Source organism: Sinohyriopsis cumingii, chromosome 12, assembly GCF_028554795.1.
Source record: "Sinohyriopsis cumingii isolate HCF-2022 chromosome 12, ASM2855479v2, whole genome shotgun sequence".
Classification (NCBI taxonomy): Eukaryota; Metazoa; Mollusca; class Bivalvia; order Unionida; family Unionidae; genus Sinohyriopsis; species Sinohyriopsis cumingii.
Window position 1 is genome coordinate 42,477,938 of NC_142972.1, and position 19,832 is coordinate 42,497,769.

A 19,832-nucleotide genomic window follows, 5' to 3' on the forward strand; every position below is an offset into this window, starting at 1 on the left:
GAAATTTCGTACCTATCTGTTTCACTACTAGTGTATTTTTGCTCCTGAACCAAAAATATGTCCCCATAAATAAGTGCATACCACCACCACTCTCTTGTCGAAAAAGGAAAGAAACGGAAATGATTGCTTCCTCGTTTAGCCGAACAATGGGACGTGTTGTCTGCCCTGTCCAATAACCTTCCACCAATACGAAAACAACTCATTCAAACATCCTCCAAATGCGTCAGAGATACCGTGTGCGAATGTTGTTTGTCTGTCTTGAAAGGAACGATACCTTTGTCTAAACACCAGAATAAACGCTTCGCCAAACATCAATGTGTTCTTCGCCAAATGGTTCAATCGAAAATCCCCATTAACAAAAAAAAAAGTTGGTGCAACGCGGAGGAATTTTACCCCGGTAGGTCTCATTGTCAAAGGAATAGTGGGAGCCATGCTGGGAGGACTCCTGGGAGGTGTTGTACCCTTGGGTCCAAGACAAATAGGATCAAGAAGATAAAATGGACCTCTGGGGTCAAGAGATCTCAGACGTGACCTTTGGAATATGATGGAAGGACGAAAACTGACTTTAATGCCTTACAAACGATGGACGGAATTCCATCGTTGGCAAGAACAACGCACATCAACTTTACCTCCCTATCCTCATTTAATCGAGATGTCCCAGTTACAGCACGCATTGGAATCGTTGGTGGATCGTAGCGGTACGGTCAAGTGTTTCAGCGACTTCAGCTCGTTCACCAGAAAGCTTTAGACGAAAAAGCTCGACCAACTCTGAAATATTTTAAGACCCTGATGAAAAGTCCATCGCCACTATCACCCGCAGTGACCAAGATAGACCAATCTCCACGGATGCCTGAGGAAGAAGTGGCACTTGAAGTCTTTCAAACACCATCAGAGGCTCCATCCCTAGTAAGATTGCAGCGTCCTTATTGACCCTTTCCCCCACACGTTAATGAGAAGAACTCAAAGCTTGGGTTAAAAAGATGATGTCCACTCCTACTTCGATAGAAGCGAAAAAAGATACGCAAACCAGAAGTGAAAAAAGAAAGCAAGACAGAAGCCATCTCATTACCACCACCACCACTACCATCTGCTTCTACTCCGGTGGCACGTCGGACACATAAAGCCATTTCCAAACCACCACCTCACCCCAGCCAGAGCATCATCAGCTATTTAAAAAAGTCCTGATGGAGAATGTGTTAGCCACCATTTACGATGATCCATCCCATTGTGCAGGTTATGGAGAAGATAAGAAAGTGTATCCTGTTGCCAAAACCCGACCCAATGTGTTCGTTTACCTCAAGTGCAACGATGGTTACATTAACAAGCCAGTACAACTTACACAAACCCATTCGACGAAACTTTTCCAGAAATCGCACCTGAGTGAAAGGCATCGATCATCAATGTCAAGCCGATTTAGCCGATGTCACTCATTTGGTCACCTACAATCGTGGCTACAAATATTTGTTTTGTGTCATGGACGTCTTTTCCAAATTTGCCTGGGTCGTGCCCTTGACTTTCAAATTGAGCACTGAGTTAGTACGAGCCTTAAAACTGGTGTTGAAACAAAGTGGTCATCACCTTCTTCAATGGCAAACTAACAAAGCCACCGAATTTGTGAACCAAGCTTTCCTAAAAGAATTAAAGAAACATGACATTCTTTTTTAACATCGAGAATCCTGAAACGAAAGCCAGCATCGTAGAACGTTTTCAACATGCCTTGAGAGAACGCATGTGGAAATATTTTACGCCTCAACAAATTCTTAAGTACATCGACGTGTTACCGCTCCTGGTCAAAGCATACAATCAGTCTTACCATCGGAGTATCGGATGTGCCCCCCTCCACAAAGTGACTTCCAATAACGAAGTGACCGTCTTTAAGCGCCTGTTTGGTATTTCCCCAACTGTGGCTGTCCAAAAAGAGGTGGAGTGTTGACGACGGGTGATTGGTTGCACATTGGCAAAACCAAACGCACTTTCATCAAAAGTTACTTATCCAACTGGACCACCGAATTGTTTCGTATCTCTGGACGAGTGCGTGGACGTCATCCTATTGATTATAAATTCGAAGACATGAACCGGGAAGTGTTAATAGGAACGTTCTACTTGCCCGAGTTGCAAAGCGTGACGAAAAAAGAAGACGTGTACAATATCGAAAGCATTCTAGATCAAAGAACCCATCAAGTGGGAAAACGACGTGTCAAAGAAGTCAACGTACATTGAAAAGGATATCCTCTCTGTTTTCACTCTTGGATCGACGCTTCGCAAATCATCAACTATAAAAAGAAGTGAGCAACCTGCTCTTCAACAAAGACTCAACTACCACAGCGACCACTCCGTCACCCAGTTCTTTTCTGCACGATCTACAAATGCAAACGTTGTGTGTGTGTGGTGTGGAGAACGTGTGACAAAAACGCAGATTGTCTTTTTCCGATAAATCTTTGTGGTGTATTGTGTCATCGGTGCTGCCATTGTCAATTTGAGCTTGCAAAAAGGAGACGAACAACTGTGGACTATTTTACTAATCAGTTGCATCGGTTACCTTCTCCCCAATCATTCTCTGAAATACTCTAACGGTAACAACAGGAGTCTTGCGTCCAACGTTAGTCACTATCCCAACAGTCACAATAACAACACTAACCCTCTTTTGGACACTTCTCTAAGCTCCAGTGACCCCACGGGCAGCCGAATTCTGGAATTATGAATAACCAATTTTATATAAATTTACGCAGTGACAGTTCCATGGATGTGTTTCCTCACAATACTTTATGGTGTTTCACGGCCAAATTACTTCTAATTACGATGACGAAGCAAATTAGGAAGTGAATTTGGTCGAAATAATTCACCCTACACAAATCAAAAACATCACTGAAAATCAAAACACTTTTGAGGTTGTAGTTCTGAACGACCAAGTGCCACAACAGTTGAATGAAAACGAAACTATAGATACATCTATGAAGCAAACAGTGTCCCCCGATACTCCACGGTACATCTATATGTTGAAAATTCCTGCAGGCTATTATTTTAGAGGTCAATATCTGTTGGACACAATTGTTTCCAAATTCAATCCACTGCTTGGCAAAGCCTCGTACAACAAAAGAAAGCGTCACCATCGAGCACCATAAAGTGGCTCGTCGACTGCATGGTGAAGTTTTCGGTTGCTAAAACGGTGTCCATTACATTTTGTCCTGAACTGTTTGACATTTTGGGTGGAGACCTCAAGATGGTCAAGGGTCTAATCATACCACCAATTGCCAACAACTTGAATATTTTGAAGTTTTTTCGTTACCCTGTAGAACTGAAGCAAGGATTAAATAATTTGATCTTTGTGTACTCTGATGTTGTGGAGTACAACGTGGTGGGACACACATTGGCACCGTTACTGTCAGTCATTCCTTTCATAGCGGATTCTGCCACGACCAATGACGAAGAAGGTGGAAACACCTATCACGTTCACTGCAATTTTATACATCCTCACTATTTACCCGTCAGTAAGTCGTATTTCAACAGTGTCAATATTGGTATAAAAAGAGATCTGGGACAAAATATTCCATTCTCCAAAGGGAAAGTTACGGTGAAACTCCATTTTTGAAAACATTTCTCTAACGACTAGGAAGTCATGTATCCTATGTACCGAGGCGTCGCTCGACAGCGAGGATATGGTTTAGGAGATATGCTGAAATTGGCTTTTCGTTAGGTGGCCCCTGTTTTGAAACCAATAGTGACACAATGATTGCACGCCTTGAAAGATGCCGCTTTGACGCACGGAAAAGAATTTATTTATCCAATGTCATCATCGACAAACAAAATTCTAAAGAAGCCTTCTTGAGAGCAGGCAAAAATGTATTGCTTCAAACTGGCAAAGGGATTTTGGACCGACGAGAAACTCATATAAATGCCCTGGACGCTGCCCAATCAGGCATTCCTGCTTCCCTGATACCACAACAAGGACAAGGCAGAAAGAGACGCCGAAAACACCCATCCAGAGGACTTCACACACCCAGAACTAGAATGACCAAAAAAAGAAGAACTGTCAGATAATTAAATGTATTTGATTATTAAATAACAGAAAGAAAAAATGATGCACCTAGAATCTTTGCGAATGTTCCAATTCGGATCTGGAGCTGTTTGCAATGCCATCCACCATGATGGATGCAACCATAATCATTGTTGCAATTAGACATATACATTACGCGTTAGAATAATCATTCCAGGTGATACAATTAGATACATAGATTACGCTTTAGAATAATCATTCCAGGTGATACAATTGGATACATAGATTACACTTTAGAATAATCATTCCAGGTGTTACATAGTTATATGGATTACACTTTAGAATAATCATTCCAAGTGATATGAAAAAGGGGAAATATTTTGTAGATGATACTTTTCTTCTTGCACCCGGTTATGTCAAATTCTGTATATGTTAAAATGAGTTTATGTATAATTATATAAATTTTATTTTACAAGGAAAAGGAAGTAAGTGTACTTGTACTTAAACAAATGTACGTTTCAATATCCTGTAAAGCTTTGAAACAGCATGGAAGATGGATTGACGTTTGTCATAAGCTTTGAAAGGGCGTGTAATTTGGAATAGTGATCGATCATGAGTATGTAAGGTCACACACACACACACACACACACACACACACACAGAGTGTTTACGTTACAATTGTTGTGTTAAAATTGTTGTGAAAACTGTAATAGTCCGGCTATTTTTCAATTATGAATGTAGAAACTTCTTCTATATTATATATATAACTTGGTCATCACATTGTAAAACAGATCATGTTTCAATAAAAAAAAATACAAATCACAGGTCAAATACCGGTCTTTTCCAAGGCACTTGATACCACAACCACCATGTTGGTCAGGGAAATAATCTATATGACAAAAACTGACAAACAATAAAACAAAATTGTTGTTAAACCCCCTAGTGCTTTCGAAATCTACCGATTAATTTTTCAAGGGCAAGGGCATATAGCCAGAAAATAAAAATTACACAAACGAACCCCCCCCCCGCAACAAAACACCACAAAAACATGAATACTATACAAAGTCTATATTATGTTTTCTGTAAACAGGTATAAGTAATTACAAAATAAAGATTGAATGCTGTAGAGTGTTGATACTTATTGGTGCTAGTAAGGGAAGAGAGACGTGTTTTGCTATGTTTTCGTGTTTGTAATTGTTCTTTTGTTGGTTTGACTTTGTGCCCTTGAAAAAGGAATCTGTGAATTCTGAAGGCACTTGAGCTGGTCATAACCAGTTTTGCTCTGTTGTTTGTCAGTATCTCTTTGTGTGTGTGTATATATATATATATATATATATATATATATATATATATATATATATATATATATATATATATATATATATATATATATATATATATCATATTGAGACATAATTTAAAGACTAAAAAGGAGAGGTAAGAAGCTGTTAGCTTAGTCATCCGACGTTAGAAAGGCATATCAATGTCATACATGGAAATATTTGTATTATTAATTAATTCCTTACCAAACTCAGTTTAGAAATTTACCGATCCTGATCTTTGCCCTAACTTCAAGAAAGCTATCCAGAAATCAATCGATCTAATGTAGCTTAATTAGTTTTCCAATTGGGTCATTTCAATCAGTCTTAAATTTTTTTACTACTGGTTTTAATGTAAATAAAACCAAATATCGATTGGAAAGCCGTGTTGTTACTTTCACTCTGGTTGTGGTTGTTGTAGGGTTTAACGCCATTTTTCAGCACACGATAGACTTTACATGGCGGCCAGTATTATTGGTGGAGGAAGAACCCGGGAAAACTCCGGAAAGAACCACCGACCCACGATAAGCTACTGGCAAGCTTTCTCACATACCCACATTAGCCGAATCCGAGACTCGAACCCATGCAGACAGAGGTGAGATGGCAGTGATCCGTAACGGAGAGCGCGTTAGACCATTCGGCCACTCGGGGCCCCTCTTTCGCTCTGGTGTCACATCTCACACCGGTTATTTGAATAAGGACCAGTATGAGTGTGTCCGCATATCGGCAGCAAATAGCCTTTAGTATTAGTCGCGAGATAAAAACGTGTAGTAAAATTCGGATTACAGCTTAGATAGGTGAATAAAATGAGACAATGCATATACATATTCATACTGAATTAAAACGATGGCTATCTGGAAGTAGAAATGAATGTCCGTACTAACCGAATATGTAACATTTTGTTTCCTAGAATGATTACCAATTAAATTCCTGCTATCAAAAACGTTGGCAAATTTCGACATCTCTGCATCTTATTTATCCGGATCATGATCTGTTTTGACAGTTGACAATAACATCCACATAATAAATAACATATTTCCATGACAAAGGAAACTGTGTCTAGTTTATCTGGATCACGCTGTCTTGGCAGTGGACAACGCTATCCAAATAATAAATAACATATTTCCATGACAAAGGAAACTGTGTCTAGTTTATCTGGATCACGCTGTCTTGGCAGTGGACAACGCTATCCAAATAATAAATAACATATTTCCATGACAAAGGAAACTGTGTCTAGTTTATCTGGATCACGCTGTCTTGGCAGTGGACAACACTATCCAAATAATAAAAAGGCGATTTCAAGAGAGTTTGTTATAGTGTGAATAAAACAATTTACAAAGCTGTTCATATAAATTAATACCACGCTAGACTGTTTCTATTTTAATTGGAAATCTGTGATTGACAGGGTTAGATTAATATAAACTATACTTTCCGAACATTTCAAACCTAGCAAATTAAATGTAACATAGGCCGTATATTTATATATTTACGGTTTTTGTGTCGTCGAAGTAAAAGTGCAGTATAAGCAATTGGCTTTTGTTCTGATCCTTTACCTTCTATTTGCAAATCTTGCTATCTCCAACTACAAAGTTATGAAATAAAGTATGTTTAAACAAAACCTTGTAAATTACTTTAAAATGTTAAATATGTTTTAAATTACAATGTATTAGTCCGATTAAGACATATCTTTTTCAGAGCACCATGTTTAAAAGTCTCACTATGCTTCCTAGTTTTAATTTCACTTGCACAATTTTCAAATTATCAAAACATTGGTCAGTGCAAATAAAGCTAAAAACCATCATTATTAACTTTTTTTGGAATATACTTTATTCATTTACTAGTATTCTTCTACCGAGATGTAGATGTTAGCAAACATCGTACTTCTTGGTAGGTATGAACTAAATAATCCACTAGATGAAAAACAAAATAACCTGAAAATACTATCATAGTACTTCATTTCAAAATAAATTGATTTGAGTAGGTCCGTAAGAGTAGTTATTAGAATAGGCTAAAGAAAAGATAGCTGCCAAATTGATACAATGCATTTTGTCATCTTCTTTTATGGAGTAAATGGATATATGTTAGTTGGTAGAAATGTCACTTAAGGTATACCAGCATTGGAGATGCTTGTGCAAATGATGAATACAGAAAACCAATGCACAGTAATTACCGTAGAGCAGTACATTTCTTTCCCATACGGTTGAGCAGGTAGGCTGAATAATGATTATATTCATTGTCATCAAAATTAGGTAAAGATTAGACGTTAATACGTGCCCATGGAACGATACAAATTGTAGTCTTTCACCTATACGTATTGCGGACACAAGGTTTGAATTTTTTAAACAAGTTTATTTGCTTCAGGTATTACGATAGGTTTGTATTCGTCAGCCTAGGGCACACTGCATGGTGAAAAAGGTGGAAAATATTGTTTGATGTTCCGACAGACATAACATCGGTGTAGAATTTAGTTATAATGCAATTTCTCAAAATGATTTCTTGATGGGTTTGTTCGTATTGTGACGTTTATTTACTCTATCGCTTCAAAAGAAACCAAAATTAAGCAAATAGCTCTAACGTTTGGTTAATTTAAAAAATGCAATTGTCTATGTTTCTTAAAGGCTGTCTAAAGAAATAGAATTCGAAGAGGGCCACACCAGAGAAGAGGACAAGGACGGCCTCTTTAGACATAATTTTTGGCTTTCACTGAGGAGTGAAATCCTGAAAAGCCACACTCGCAATAAGTTCGACACCATTTCTAACTATGATGAGGTATTTCGAGAGATTAAGATGGTCGACATGCATCTGAACTTGCCGAAGGAGGCTGGCCCAATTTCAAATAATAAAGTATACCACCAGCCCATTGTAGACGGCGAACACGAAAGACAGGAACCAAAGAGAGAGAGAGAGAGAGAGAGAGAGAGAAGGCGAAATAGAGAGATAGAGAGAGAGTTCAATGCGAGGATCCAATAAATAGAATAAAAATTGGAATCTCAAATCAACGCTGTTACTAAATAGCTGCATGAACAGTCATTGCTCATCAGAGAACTGACGGAAATTAACAGAGGAGATATTAATAACAACAGACAGGGCGAAAACGACAACAATAAAGCAGGTCGCTCAAGTAATAGTAGCCCGTACAACTACCAAGGGAATCGGGGAAACGGAAATCTAGGTAACAACAACCGATGGCGTGGCTATGGTAGAGGAGCGAAGCATTTAAACAGAGTAACCTCATCTTTAAACGGCCATACGGCGGCTGGTAACCATCCTAAACGCCATAATAAACTATTTCAGCCTTTGTTTGGTTCTTCCAACACCAGTATGGTTTACTTAAACAATGTCCCGGTCACGGCCCTTATTGACAGTAGGTCTATGGTGAATACTGTATCAAATAGTTTTTATTTGTCACTTAGTGATAACCGGTGCTTCACTCTTTCGAGTCACTCGGTCCCAAAGTCACTATTGCAGATGGCTTTATTCTCACTTACCTAGGATACATTGAGTATCCGATTTTAATTCCGTTTTTGTGTGATTTTGAATTTAGTGTCCCTATTTTAGTGATACCGGATTAAATGTTTGATAATCCTTCTAAGGCTATAATTTCAGATGCCTGGAAGATCGCTATGGATAGTATTGAGTGCAAGTCGTTTACAGTCAAATCTACCGATGAACGTACTGTCAATATTGCGCCGTATGAAGCAATTAATATCAACGGCATTACCCGCAATGTTGATGCTCATATACCAAAAGCGATTACATAGAACTTAGGAAACTCTGAACATTTTACAGTTTGTCCAAGAGTGATCATGGTTAATCAACAATGTTCACATTCCAAAGTTCAGGTCAAACTTTGCAATATGCCTGCCGGATGTGTGACAATAAGACCAAAGTCTGATATTTCTCATAAATGAAGTCAAAGTGGTTGACCATTTAGGTTCTGATTTTCCCCCCAGCACGTCAGAGAACAGTTAACATTATATTCCGGAAGATCTGAAAGTTAAGATCGACATTGAAAAGCTTATCCAGAACAACTGGTTTGACTCATACAAGTAGTGGGTAAATGGGACTGCGTATTTTCGAAGGGGCCCACAGATTTAGGAAAGTCTGACCTCATCAAGCATAAGATAGTACTCAACGATGATAAACTTTTCAAACCACCATACAGAAGAATACCCCCGGGGATTCATGAGGAGGTGCGTCAGCATATTAAAGAAATGCTAGATGTTGGTGCAGTCAGGGAATTTGATAGTCCTTACTCCTCTAATGTCGTGTTGGTCTCGAAACGAGATAACAGCCTACGTTTCTGCATTGGCTATAGGACCCTCAATGTAAAAACCCGGAAGGAATTCTACATGCTTCTGCGGTTTGATGATACCGTCGATATATTGCGAGGGGCAAATTCCTTTTCCAAGCTGGACCTAAGATCAGGATATTGGTAAGTCGAGAAGGAGGAAGAACACAAATAATACACAGCCTTCTTGGTATATGCACTCGGCATTTACGAGGAGAACCGTATGAGTATTGATTTGTGCAACGCCTACATTTCAACGTCTTATGGAGAATGCATGGGTGAAATGCACCTCAAGGAGTGCTTCATTTTCATAGACGATATCCTCATTTTCTCGAAGACGCTTGATGAGCACATGGACCATTTAGAGGCAACGTTCGCACTCTTACACCACCATGGTTTTAAGCTGAAACCCTCTAAATGTGAGTTGCTCGTATCTTCAGTCGTTTATCTGGGTCATTGTATATCTGAGGAGGGTATCAAAACTGACCAAGAGAAAACATCTGCTATTAAGTCTTGGCGAAAGCCTAACAGCATTAAGGAGCTGCGTCAATTCTTCGGGTTCGCGGGTTACTATCGCTGCTTTGTCGAGAACTTTTCGCAGATAGCATGGAACGACCAAAGCGTCTCACAAGAATAAGTCCAAAAAGAAACAAGCAGCTCCTTAGACTTGGGGCGCTGCTCAAGTAACCACCTTCGCGATCCTTTTAGACAAGTTGACCTCTACCCCGATCTTAGTATTTGCCGACTATGCTAAACCATTTATCGTGCATACTGATGCTAGCAGCTCTGGTTTAGGCGCAATCCTGTATCAAGAACAAGATGGCGTAAAAAGGGTCCTTGCTTAAGCGAGTCGCGGATTGAGACCCAGCGAACGGCGTTATGTAGCCCATAAGCTCGAGTTTTCAGCGTTAAAATGGGACCTGATGGATAAATTCCATGACTTTCTCGTAGGTTCCCCCTTCGAGGTGGTCACGGACAGCAACCGATTGACATACATCCTTTCGATGGCAAAGCTTGACGCTACAGAGCATAGATGGGTTGCATCTCTAGCAAACTACGTTTTCTCCATCAGATATAGAGTCGGCAAAAATAACGTTGACACCGACATCCACTCGCGTTTACAACAAATGTTCCTCGACGTGGTGGAATCCATTCGCCATGCAGCCACAGTCTCTGTTCCTTTGATGGATAGTGTTTCGGATGGTTCGGCACCTCATTCGGCTGATGAGGTGTTCTAATCTGAACGTTTTAAAATTAACTGGGAGAGGGAACAGTTGACCTATAAAGCAATAGCGAAAGTTATTGACCTCTAGAGTAAGGGTTTTCCGCCCAGGGAGGATGATCTCCGGAGAGAAAATTTGTCTGTGCAGAACTTTCTTCCTGAATGGAACCGCCCTGTAGTTCAAAACGGCGTTCTCTACAGAACCACTTCTCTTGATGGTCAATCAATCAAACAGCTTGTGATCCCAGAGCCATACCGGAGCCTGGCCCTGAAAGGTATCCATAACGATATGGATCATCAGGACATGGAGAAGACACTTTGGTTAGCTAGAAAAAGGTTTTACTGGAAGAACGTGAATCGCAGAAAACAAAAATATAAAGGTACAATTTGACGTCGTAATGTAAGCAATTGTAGTTTCAATTTCAGTTCTTTTATGTATTTAATTTTTTGCTGGGCAAGCTAAGTAGTTCCGTTTATTTTTTGCTTGTCCTACTTGTTATAACCTAATATTACTGCGGAATGATGGATAAATGCGGGGGTAGTTGTCTTCCGGAGAGAATTTGGTGGGTTTGGATCCCACTTAGGCTTACCTACTGGGTCAGTCACGCTAGTACTACTACGGAAAAAAGGAAAGGGAATACGTAGTAATAGAAAACCGTTCTTGTATGGTTTTCATTTTAAAACGAAAGAAAATGAACTTTCATATTGTTTTAATGGTTGCTTTTAAATCTTGATATCATATGTAAATAACTGTCATGTATTTCATGTTTTAATTTATTTCTGAAGACACGATGTAGAGTATTGATCGATTATTTGTTCCTGTAAATTTCTTTTTTGTGGGGCTACAGGCACAAATTTGTTATATGTCAGGAGACATTTACACTTAGGGGAGGAGTATGTGACCCAGGTGCGTGTTTGTGATGAGTGAGCACGTGAGTGAGTGATCGATCAGTGCACGAGGCGCACGAAAGAGACGATAATGTCGAACGCCAGGCACCTAATAAAGGCCCCAGGCGCTCGTCGTATCGTCTCGGGATGAACGACATCTTATTAATTTTGTCTACGTCCATGGTGGCGAATACAATTCGAGAGAAATGTAGCATCTAAATGTTTAGGGTCTTCGTGTCTGGTAAATTGTCATTTATATTATCGTGTTGCTGTATATTGAAATACCGGCGTGCGGGTTGTGTATCGTATTTGTCTCTTTTGAAGTATTGTATATTTAAGTATTTGTTCTCTTTTGTTGTAGGCTTTTCTTTTTCCTTTTCTTTCGTTTGTCTCACATCCTTGACGGAACATAAATTCCACGACCGGAGGGTGTTCTGTTCGCTTCTGTTTTTGTACAACGCCCGGCTCACAGAGACTTGGTATCTAATTCTGATGGTAATGACTCAGCCTTACTGAAAAGTTCATTACTGCGCTGCCTTACCGCCCACAGGAATATCGGAATACACGGGCTGCAACGTTTTCACTTTTAAAAGGTATAATTTACTGCAAGTAAATCATTACCAAGTAAACAAACATAGACTTGGCTAACAGCGACTTATTAATTATTTTTCCAGTTAAATGATATATTTCAGTTAAATAATATATCTATGTATCTAGGCGTTAGCGGACATCATTAATAGGATTTCCATTAATTCTTTTCTCAAAGTATGGATGATGTTCACATCGAGTGTGGCATTGCTAGGTAAAAGCTGAATTTAAAGAGTATTGGTTTAACTGCACATCACACAACTTTATATTGATGGGTTACTGCATTTGCGTGGGAAAACAAGTTTCTCTAGGCAATTCTGCAAGACGATAAGAGTACTGTAATACTCAGAAAAAACAATTTCATACTTTCCCATACAAATGTAATTACTGTTTTAAATATTAAATACTCAGTTTTCTTTACTACTTAAGGCAGACTAATAAAAGAACGAACTACAAGAAACAAACTGACTGAATTTATGCTGGATTAGAAAGTAAATACACAACTATAGGTTCAACAATACATAGTAACAGTATTGCAAAGCACCGCCAAATGACATTTGAACTTGATCGCGCATTCAGATAATCGTTTCAAAAATATATTTCGTTTTGATCTACTTAATATTGAAATTTAGAGTGATATTGTGAATCCATGCGCATTGAATGAACTTTTGCAGTTGGTCTGAAATGCAGGGATTTTATTTTCATGTCGATCCAACTAAATTCTGCTTTTATAGTTGTGATGGACTGGATTTATTGATTGGGTCAGTTCCGTACGATATACATGTAACTGAAGGGATTGGGCTTAATGCAGCTGCACTCATGTTTCTGTTCTGTCATTGTTTGGAAACATAATGTGGGAAACTATGAATTCCTTTAATTGATATTCTCCAAAAGACACAGGATTAAATAGTGTTCGTTAGGGAATATCGCATTCAAGTCGTTTTGAGTGAAGTAAGGAGAATGTGTTTTATATTGGAAATGTAGATAAAATAACAGTAAAATTTCACAAAAGGTAAGAATATGCATTGCCATTGTTATTACCAGCAAACTACGAGATATGTTTATGATCTGGCTCTTGCATGTTCTTTGCAGGAGGGACCCAGTTAATTACATGACCTGTACGACTTTTAAGGCTACCATATGTGGTGGCTTATTACCGTGTGTATGGTGTTTATCGATATCTAGAGGATGATCGACCAGTGTTATGGCCCGGATCGAGCGAATTTTAAAATATGAAGTTATGGATGGAATAAATGGAGATCCGAGCAGAGGACAAAACTAGCGCCCGCATAGACAATATAACAATTTAATTAATCAGAAAACACAATAAAATTTTACAAGACCGATTATATGATACAATTCAAGTTGAATAATAAATTAACACACAGTTCTAATAATGCAATTAGCAGGTCCGTTTACATATATACAGCAAATTTAATTATGAAAGCGAGTGAGCGTTTTGAACTTAATTGTCTGACATGGTTGCATAAGCTGGTGACTGGTTGCAGGTCACTCTCCAGACTCGACACAGATGGACACAGAACACAATTAATTTTACTATATGTTCTTTACATTTATTTCTCAATACTGACCTTTCCACTGTGTGACAATCAATACAAATCATATGTTAATCTAAAATACCTTCAAAGATGACTTCACGGTGAAGTTCATGTCAAAGGTTGACATGCCATTTTTTTGAAGGGCTGGACTGTCAACAGAGCAGCATGTAAACAGAACATAGATTCAAATTCCGGATCATCACCAATGCCTTATTACTCACTGTGCACTGTCGCCGAAATACACAAGGAAAACCAAACCCTGAGCTCATATTCTCAAGAATAAACAATTACTTTTAAATCCATACCAAAAGTGTAAAAATATAACTCTTCTATCACCACAAAATGAGAGAGGAAAAATGTTATAAAAATAGACTAGAACTACATTCGTGCGTACTGATCTGGAAGTACTAATTGTGACCCAATTCCAGATAGTAGGTTGGGTTCGATTTGTTCCCGCTGACTTCCTCACGCGTGTTGCCTATAATGGCCTCTCTCTCTCTCGCGTTCAGCCTCTTATGGGTCGTTCATGGTTAGTTTAGTGCTTTCTCCAGCCGTGGAAGCAATTTCCTTTTAAAAATAAGATAAATGCAGACTAAATTTCTGCTTTACGCAACTTCATGTAAAGAAGTAGCATTACATCTCTCGCTAAGATTCAGAATACCATATCAATTTCACTCACAACATACATTAACTGCTAATTTGGTTTCAGGTCACAACTTTATATTCCATACTATCTGTTTCCATAGACATTAACATAGTACAGGAAACTTAGTGTATTTTTCAAACAGAACTAGTTATCATCACTAATTGATCGATAGCATTGTCTTCTCTCGTCAAATAATATTTAAGTCTTTGCAAAGTGAACTATTAATCACTACCTTGACTACTGTCGGACACATGCACACATACGGCCGACAATAAATAGCTGTAGATCCCTCCATGCTGCTCTGACGTTAATGTAAACGATTCGTAGGCTAAAATAAGTCACATCTAAGTTATTCAAATAGATCAAAACAAAATTCACTTCTCGTCTTAACTACAGTATTTGCTAACTAACAGTTCATCGGCATAAACATCATACGAACTTAATAGTAATCAATTCTAAGTACGCATGATTCATATGGCAATTAAACAAATCAATTCAAACAATCATCTGAAGACATGTCAACGAAAAGTAATGTGTAAAATTAAGACTCTATGCCTTGCTTGAGATTCATTCTTTTCTCTTTGGCTGAATCGTCTCTTTACACCCCTGGTTACGTGTCCCTCAAAGACTTCCAACTACAGGTCCTTTTGACATTTGTTACGAGGAAATATGTATTACTACTCCCAGAGCCATTATCCTTTTAGCATAATGCAAACTAACTTTGACTAGTTTTGCAATGTAAGACATTTACAAACACGAAGCTTCGCCTGGGAAACCCTACCCAAACGATTAACTTGTCCAATCTGATGTAGGTTCATCTAACTGCGTTATTAAAACACGTTCCATCAGAGTGGGTACATTTTGCATTTTTCGCTTGCCCTAATATTACGATCTCTGCATAGTTTCAACTTATGACAAATATTTCAGTAAGTACAATCGCTGTTTCTGCAACATTTGAGCCCTTGGCATTTCGATAAACAAAATCAGAGCGTTACCCGTTGATTAGTTTCGCCTGACATAGTTATCAAACGGAGCCTCACTAAGAATGAATCAAGTAAGTATCAGATGTATTAAAGAATATCGTTAAACAAGCCACAGATTCAACCCGGTGAAAAATCAAAGACATGAATTTAATATTGCTATGATTCACACTGACACTGGCAAAATTAACAGACTTCTGCAAAATTCACACTGTTGCACTATCATTCCAAACATTGTCTCAAAAAATGTAAAACGGGAAAATTAAAAAAGCAGATGTGATGTGACAGTCCATTTCGCCAGCGGAAATAAAACATTTTCGTCCTCTTGGCTTATTGGCTCTGATCATCATGGTTTTCTATTAAAACTAGCCTTCTTCAGTTGCATTTTGTTAAAATTTAGTAATTCGGCTAAATTGTAAAATGGGACGTATCTGGGGGAGAAAGGATTGCCCTTGGCCTTAATATACTTTCCTGTACTATTTGTATAAACCTTAGAGAGCATGGGTCATAGTCTGAACCATTGGATTTGCAAATATTTGTCAACATATCTCCTCAATAACGTTTTAAGGATCAGAATGATAGTTTCAATAGTGCCTATCTCTCGTTTGTTTTGGACATATTAGATATCAGATTCACTAGTTTGAATGGTTGCTCGTTCACATCGTCAATTTTATCATTTCTACGATCAAAGGGACCAAATAGCTTGTCGAGTGTATCCACAGAAAAACTAATACGACACAGCTTCGGCGTCTGCTATATGAACTCACATTCTTTATTTACAATCGAAAGTAGTACCTAACGCACGGTACGATACACGTGATGTGCATTTTAAGCAGTACAGTATGGAAAAATACTGCACCATTCTGACAATGAAACGCTAGAGGTGAGCATGTTATGTTTTGTCCAAATGTCAAACAGTGTTTCAGATTAGAACTATGATATGAAAAAGAGTGAATTATATACCTATGGGGACTAGAATGTTATTTTGAAAAATATGTATCATACTCTGTGCACCCCGGTAAGAATATTATACAATGTATTTCAATGCAAAATTTCAATCCGTTCTTAAGATATGTCAAACGAACTGAATAACACAAATTCATTCAAGCCGAACTTCTAAGGGTCTAGTCTCCTTTACTGGTGTTTAATTTGTTTCAATTGCATTCTTTCAATAGAAACAAACAAATTTAAAAGAAACCTACCTTCCATTTAACGAATTTGGGGATATATGCTCATCCTTTGAATTATTTAAACATGAGGCAGACATGCGAATAATATATAAACATAATTCTAGATCTATAATGAGTAAAGATTGGATTATCATTGTTTGGAATACGTGTCCTATATGTAAAAATATATAAAAGTGTGAATTCAAAAAGTTTAATTTTTATCTTTACTTGTGAATTTACAGAAGCGATTTATTTTTATCGATCACGCTAGATATATGAGATGGTTTCTTATTTATCTTGGTCGTTTGGTGAGAGGTAAAAATGCTGTTTCAATTTTCATACAAACCAATCAATATTTACACAGTAGTAATAAAATAATAAAACGTCTATTTTGCCACCAGTGCATTGTATCAATAAAGCGTTAACTCCGGAAACACCTTTATTTGCTTTCCTTGAGTTGTTAGGAGGGTTTACACAACAGAGTATACTCCAAACTTCACGATGTAGCATGGCAAATTGGATAATATCTAAGATGATATCACAAAGTGTAACTAGAAATAAATTATAAATGTACGTCATGAGCAATTACGTAGATGTGGATATTGTCATTGCTTTATTGAGAAAATGGTGCATTCTCTCTCTCTCTCTCTCTCTCTCTCTCTCTATATATATATATATATATATATATATATATATATATATATATATATATATATATATATATATAAACGATACATGCGTCACAAATATTTATCAATAATATTGATAGAGCATAGAGCAACGCCATTGACATTCCGTTTAAAAAACTCTTTACCACTAAAGAACATCCAATGAAGTCATTTTGACTATCGTATATCCCAGTTAATGAGTACTGTAATGACCAATTTCAAAACTTTCTTTGTATTCCTCTATGTATGTATGTATGTATGCATGTATGCATTTTCACTAGTTTTTAAGCCTATCATGCTTCAATAATAGCGTACATTCTCTTTGCAGAACAAGCATCATATTTGCCGAATATCATCAAAATGAATTAAATGCCCACACGTACAGTACTTTGATAATAACCATGGGATAGCAAAAGACCCTTTATTTTGTGACAAAAATTACTCAAGATAAATCGTGGTTTCAGACCTCCAACATTCGAGCCTACATCGTCTGACTGTAACACGTTACACTGGCTACGAAAGCTGTGTGCAGTAGCTCCACTGCACTCTAAATGTAACATGTTAAACTGTTCACTGCAGCAACGTGCAGTAATATCTGACTGCAACACATTACATTGGTTTCTTACCGTAGCTTCATACAATGGCATCTGACTAACGCATTACACTGGATACTGTAGCTGTATGCCATAGGTCCATTGCATTCTGATTCTGGTTTCTTGAAATCTGTTGAATTTGAGACAGTATAAAATCATTGGTGAATTTTTTAACTCATGAAGCATAATGAAATAGTTGTACTCCGTATAATTAACTCTGCGTTCATGGGGAACTTTTAAAAGTGTATATAGATAATTGATTGGTCGCCAAGCGATTGTGTTTGCTACGCATGAATGCACAGAGAGAGAGAGAGAGAGAGAGAGAGAGAGAGAGAGAGAGAGAGAGAGAGTTCCATTCAGTTTGGAGATGTGCGCATAGTCGAGCTGATTGGGGCGTTGGTGCCTGCAGACACGATGATGGTGCCTAGTTCGATTTTCAGTAGGGAAAGAATATACACTTCTTTGTTGTTGTTGTTGTAGTTGTGGGGTTGAACGCCATTGGAGGCCAGTATTAATGGTGGAGGAAGAACCCGGGAAAACCACAGAAGAACCACCGACCCACGAGAAGCTACTGGTAAGCTTTCTCACCTACCCACATTGGCTGAATCCTAGACTGGAACCCACGCAGACAGAGGTGAGATGGCAGTGATCCGTAACGGAGAGCGCTTTAGACCACTCATCCACTCGGGGCCCCTATAATTCTATAACTTGTATAATCATATTTCTCTTTGCATATGTCTATTTCTCTCTGTCTCTCTCTTTTCTCTCTCTGTCTCTCTGTCTCTCTCTCTCAATTAAATTCGTATCCTACTGAGAATGAAACCCGTAGTCTTGTGCAAATAATTCCCGAAGCATCTCGACCAGCGCACATTACCGAAAAATGGAACTTTGTAGCAGACTCACTTGCTTTGCAACTCAGTAATAACCTCTCCTCTCAATACACATTAATTTCCCGATTCTTCCGACAGAAGTCAAGGCATATAGTTGTTACTGTATGTTACAAATATACACCAGAGCGGAAGAGGATGCTTCTTAATATCATCCGAAAACTATGAAACTATTATAGAGATTAGACAAGTAAAACCCGTCCCCTACTTACACGTGTTAATTAAATCCACCACAGTGATTTTTGTACGTTGTAGATTAGCAAAGTAATTAGTTCTTGTGTGTGTGTGTGTGTGTGTGATTTGGATTTTTGACGGAGTTTTAACAATTTTTCAGTCATATTGCTACGATGTCTACAGTGTAACAGTTCATAGTGATGTCTAGCACTGGGGCATCATGCCGCAGACATGTAGCATCATGTCCCACCTAGTCACATTATCCTGACACGAGGCGGACCAGTGCTAACACTAACCTCTTAATGCTAAGCGTCAAGCGATGCAGCTTTAATACCATTTTTGAAAGTCTTTGGTATGACTCGGCCGGGGTTCGAACCCGCGACCTCCCGCATCAGAGGCGGACGCTCTAACCACTAGGCCACCGGAGCGGTAGTTCTTAATCCCATTCTTATACAAGTTAAGACTTTATGCTAACTGTATCTCCCGTTTTGACTATTATGAACAACGTAGAAAGAATTGAAGATCTTCACATACCTGCTTTTAACAAGAAGTTTATAAGCATATGAGTACAGTTTAATTGCTTTTATTACTTACAGTCCTAAGCGCCAAAGTTTTCGACATTCACTACCTTATTGAACACTCAGTCGTTATAAATAATGAAAACATATTCAGTATAAACTGGAATGTAAACTATAGATAATGTAAACCAGAGGACACTGCAGACTCACAGCAGAAATGAGTATATTAAGTACATTTTGATCCCTTTGAACGATACAGCTAAATCATTTCCATAGCTCGTGAATGGTTAAATAGGCTATTGAAAGTCCTTAAATTGAATTTATTTGTGCACTTGA

At 38.2% G+C, this 19,832-nt stretch overlaps 1 non-coding gene across 1 annotated transcript; it reads right to left on the minus strand.

The window, feature by feature from the left end:
• Window positions 1–19,333: 19,333 nt before the first annotated feature.
• On the minus strand, window positions 19,334–19,406 carry Trnaq-cug (transfer RNA glutamine (anticodon CUG)). The gene has a single exon. It is a non-coding gene; the product is annotated as a tRNA-Gln (tRNA).
• Window positions 19,407–19,832: the final 426 nt, after the last annotated feature.